A 5,419-nucleotide genomic window follows, 5' to 3' on the forward strand; every position below is an offset into this window, starting at 1 on the left:
CCGAGGACAACAACTCAAATGAGAAAAATGTTTATAGAGTCATCTTGATCATTCGTCACCATCTAGCTGAGAGTCTCAAGGATCAATACCTAACCATTGAGAATCCACTAGAGCTTTGGAACGAATTGAAATCGAGATATGATCACCAGAGAACGGTGATCTTACCAAAGGCTCGGTCTGATTGGAGGGATATAAGAATCCAAGTCTATAAGTTAGTGGACGAGTACAACTCGGCCATGTTTAAGATCGTTTCAAAGTTGAAACTGTGTGGTGAAAGTATTACGGATCAGGATATGCTTGAGAAAACTTTTTCCACTTTCCACACAAGCAATGTGCTGTTACAACAATAGTACAGAGAGAAAGGTTTTAAGACCTATGCTGATCTTATTTCTTGTCTCTTGCTTGCTGAGCAGAATAATGAGTTATTAATGAGAAACAGTGAGGTGAGACCTGTTGGCTCAGCAGCACCACCTGAAGCACACAACACTGAGGACGATAAAGAGTCCCACCATGTCCAAGGAAACGGCTATCATGGCCGTGGTCAAGGAAGTAGATACGGACGTGGCCGTGGCCGGAGTTACTTTGACCGCGGACGAGGGAATCAAAATGGACGAGATCAGGGACGTGATAGTGGCTCATTTGGAAGAGGCTATGGTCGCGGCCGTGGATATTCGTTCAAACCTCAACACTCGACCAACTCAAGTAAATCAGTGTGCCATAGATGTGGTATGGGCAATCATTGGGATAAGACTTGTAGGACTCCCAAGCATCTTGTTGATCTCTATCAAGAGAGATTGAAAGGGAAGAATCCTGAAGCCCATATGGTTTATCAAGACAATGAAAACGACTTCGATCATGACAAGGACGATCTTATGGATTATGAAACTTCAGATTGTCTCAAATACTGAAGTATGATTTCGACATTTGTAATCTAAATTCTATGTTTTGGTGTTTTTTTCATTTCTATGTTGTCATTTCTATGAACTTGAAAACTTAATAAGAAATGAAATGATTTTATATATGAAGTCTCTAAGTAGCATCCTTTTGAATCTTGTTTAGAAATGAACGAGAACAACGATGTACTCGTTGTGGATAGTGGGTCAAGTCACACGATTTTAAAAGACAAGAGATACTTCATAAACCTAACTCTGAAAAATGCCACCATCTCCACCATTGCGGGTATGGCCAGTCTCATAGAGGGGCACGACCAGGCCAATATCCTGTTGCCTATGGGTACACATCTTGAGATATCAGATGCTTTGTATTCTCCCAATTCTAAGAGAAGTCTATTAAGTTTTAAAGACATTCGAATGAATGGATTTCATATTGAAACCAAAGCCGAAGGAGACAAAGAATCTCTTCAAATCTTTGAAATCGTCCATGGCAATAAGAAAGTCTTAGAATCCATACCCGCACTATCTACTGGTCTTTACCATACTAAAGTCAGTATGATCGAAGCTAATGCCATTTTTAATAAAGAGGCAATCGACAATTTCACTCTATGGTACGACCGGCTTGGCCATCCTGGTTCGACCATGATGCGTAAACTAATCTTGAACTCAAACGGCCATTCTCTTAAAGAGAAAAGAATTATCCCTAAGCACCCATTGTGTGTTGCTTGTTCCCAAGGGAAACTCATTTCTAGGACATCACCAGTTAAAGTCACTAAAGAGACTATAAATTTTCTGGAAAGAATTCAAGGAGACATCTGTGGACCAATTCACCCACCTTGTGGGACATTTCGATATTTCTTGGTCCTCATTGATGCGTCCACTAGATGGTCACATGTTTGTCTCCTGTCGACCAGAAACTTGGTATTTTCCATGTTGCTTGCTCAGATAATTCAATTACGAGCTCATTTTCCAGATTTCCCTTTAAAGACTATACGTCTTGATAATGCTGGTGAGTTCACTTCTCAAGCGTTTAATGATTACTGTATGTCCATGGGGGTAAGTGTGGAATACTCCGTGACACATGTACATACACAGAACGGCCTGACCGAATCATTTATAAAACGCATACAACTCATAGCTTGACCATTACTCATGAGATCGAGACTTCCGGTCTCAGCGTGGGGACATGCGGTCCTTCACGCGGCCGAGCTCATACGCATCAGGCCATCAAGTGAACATAAGTATTCCCCATTACAATTACTTACGGGTCATGAGCCAGACGTATCCCATCTTAGGACATTCGGTTGTGCCGTTTATGTACCATTAGCTCCATCACAGAGAACAAAGATGGGACCTCAAATGAGGATGGGGATATATGTTTGATTTGATTCCCCCACGATTTTAAAGTATCTTGAGCCAACTACATGTGTTTTTTTAAGGCCAGATACGCGGATTGTCATTTTAATGAATCCGAACATCAAACATTAGGGGGAGATAGCAGTAAAATGGTAAAAGAAATTTTATGGAATCAAACATCTATTTCTTGGCAAGATCCTCGAGCTCAAGAATGTGATCTAAAAGTTCAAAAGATCATTCATTTACAAAAGCTAGCTAATCAATTGCCAGATTCCTTTGCTGACCCTAAAAGAGTGACAAAGTCATATATATCAGCTGCTAATGCACCTATAAGAATTGATGTTCAAGAGGGACACAATCAAGTTGCTACAGAGTCTAGACAACGTGTGAAAGTGGTAGACCAATAGGTTCCAAAGATAAGAACCCTCGGAAAACAAAGAAAGGTGCAGAAAATGAAACCGAGGTTGTTCAGACACCAGACATGGCCGCGGCCGATCCAGCCCGTGATGTGGCCGCGTCTGACCCTACGGCTTTAGACATGGCCGGTACTGATGCCACTGATGTGGCCGGCCCTGATGTGCCCGGCCCTGATGTGCCAAAAAATGTTGCTTGGGACGCCTTGCTTCATGGTACTGATGGGATAGATAATAATGAGATATCAATAAACTGTGTCTTGTCTGGGAAACAGTGGAACAGAAAACATGTCGACATGGATGATTTATTTGCTTATAAAGTAGCACTTGAACTTATGGATAATGAGGATCAAGAACCCACGTCTATATATGCATGCATGCAAAGATACGATTGGCTTAAGTGGAAAGAAGCCATAAACGTGGAGTTACAATCACTGAGAAAAATAGGTGTGTTTGGTCCAATAATCCGAACACCTCATGATATTAAACCAGTGGGATACAAATGGGTCTTTGTGAGAAAGAGAAATGAGAAAGGAGAAGTTGTGAGATACAAAGCACGACTTGTTGCACAAGGATTCTCACGGAGACCAGGAATTGATTATGAGGAGACATACTCCCCTGTGATGGATGCTACGACCTTCAGATTTCTAATAAGTCTGGCCGTGATAGAGGGTCTGAATTTGCGGTTAATGGATGTTGTAACCGCATACCTTTATGGTTCACTGGATAATGACATTTATATGAAAGTTTCAGAAGGTATAGAATTGAAAAACAAAGAGAGTTCTCGAGACCAACATTGTATTAAGTTGGAAAAATCTCTTTATGGACTGAAACAATCCGGACGAATGTGGTACAATAGACTCAGTGACTACCTAGAGAAAGAGGGATATAGAAATGACCCTATCAGTCCATGTATTTTCATAAAGAAATTCGAAAATCAAGGGTTTGTGATCATAGCTGTGAATGTTGATGATCTGAACATCCTTGGAACCTCTTATGAGATTTCCCAAACCGTTAAATACCTTAAGAAAGAATTTGAGATGAAAGATCTCGGGAAAACAAAATTCTGTTTGGGATTACAGTTTGAGTACAAAAGTGATGGTATCCTTGTGCATCAGAAGGCATACACAGAGAAAGTACTCAAGAGGTTTAACATGGCCGATTGTCATCCATTGACAAGTCCCATGGTCGTGAGATCACTTAGCCTGGACACTGAGCCCTTCCGTCCCAAGATGAATGATGAGGATGTCCTTGGTCCCGAAATGCCTTACCTCAGTGCCATTGGAGCTTTGATGTATTGGGCAACTCATACACGGCCTGATATAGCCTTTGCCGTGAATCTCCTGTCCAGATTCAGCTCATGTCCGACCCTTAGGAACTGGAACGGGATCAAACATATTATTCGTTACCTACAAGGAACGAAAGACTTGGGTCTGTTTTATACTAACCATAATAAGGATGACTTAGTTGGCTTTGATGATGCTGGATATCCATCAGATCCACATAAAGCTCGATCGCAGACAGGATATGTCTTTACACATGGAGGTACGGCCACATCATGGCGTTCCATGAAACAGACCATCGCGGCCACATCATCCAATCACTCGGAAATATTGGCCATTCATGAGGCCATCCGCGAGGTTGTTTGGTTGAGATTGATGATCCAACATATCCGATCAGATTGTGGGATGGTCGAGTGCAAAGAGCCGACCATTATCTTCGAGGACAATGTGGCTTGCATTGCTCAGCTCAAAGATGGTTATATCAAAGGGGATAGGACAAAACATATTTTGCCTAAGTTCTTCTTTACCCACGATTTGCAAAAGACCGGAGAGGTCAAAGTGATCCAAGTACGGTCTAGTGATAACTCGGCCGGTTTATTTACTAAGGCACTTCCGACCTGTACATTCAGGAAGCTCACGCATCAGATTGGGATGCGTAGGCTGAAAGACCTTCACTGAGGTTCTCATCAGGGGGAGTAGTACGTGTTGTACTCTTTTTCCTTCATCATGTTTTTGTCCCACTGGGTCTTTCATGATAAGGTTTTAATGAGGCAACATTAAGCGTATTACAATCCATGTATGGTTATGGCATCCACAGGGGAGTGTTATAAATCAATTGATGGATGTCCATAACCGGTCTGGTCCATAAACCGGCCCATCCGCAGGAGAGAGAGAGGAGAGAGAGTCGGCCTATTGAGGAGAGAGAGAGAGGCGGCCACATACATGTTTTCCTTTTTCTTTTATGATTAGGATTTCCTTTCTTTTTAATCTTTTCATGTTATGTATTAGTAGTTTTCCTAATCCTAGTTGATTTAGGTTTTGGATACTTTCCTTTTTACTTATCTTGTAATCCCCTATATAAAGAGAACACTTATTCATTAATAAGAAACTAGATCTCGATCCGCGCAACCGCGCGGATTTTTATTTTCATTTATTTTTATATAAAATATTTGTTTTCAATTCTAAATTGGTGTATATTATAATAGATTGTTTCAAACTTTCACATGTATTTGTATCTTCTTCTATATATATATTTTCGGATTATTATTTCATTATTAAAATCGTAACTATATATATATAAAGATTAGTAAAATATTGTTTTATTGTCATATTCAAAGATATTGTAACATTTCACAAATTTAGAAAGTTTTTAAAAAATTAAACTTTTCGCTTCATAGATTTATATTATCGAGAATCCATTAGATCCATTTTTTTTAAATCACACATGAATCAAGGTTGTGACTTTTGTTTTAAT

General features: G+C 40.2%; 1 pseudogene; it reads left to right on the plus strand.

Annotated features, from left to right (window-relative positions):
• The first annotated feature begins 428 nt into the window (after positions 1-428).
• On the plus strand, positions 429-4,623 carry LOC106308787 (annotated as a pseudogene).
• Positions 4,624-5,419: the final 796 nt, after the last annotated feature.

This window comes from Brassica oleracea, chromosome C8 (assembly GCF_000695525.1).
Source record: "Brassica oleracea var. oleracea cultivar TO1000 chromosome C8, BOL, whole genome shotgun sequence".
Classification (NCBI taxonomy): domain Eukaryota; kingdom Viridiplantae; phylum Streptophyta; class Magnoliopsida; order Brassicales; family Brassicaceae; genus Brassica; species Brassica oleracea.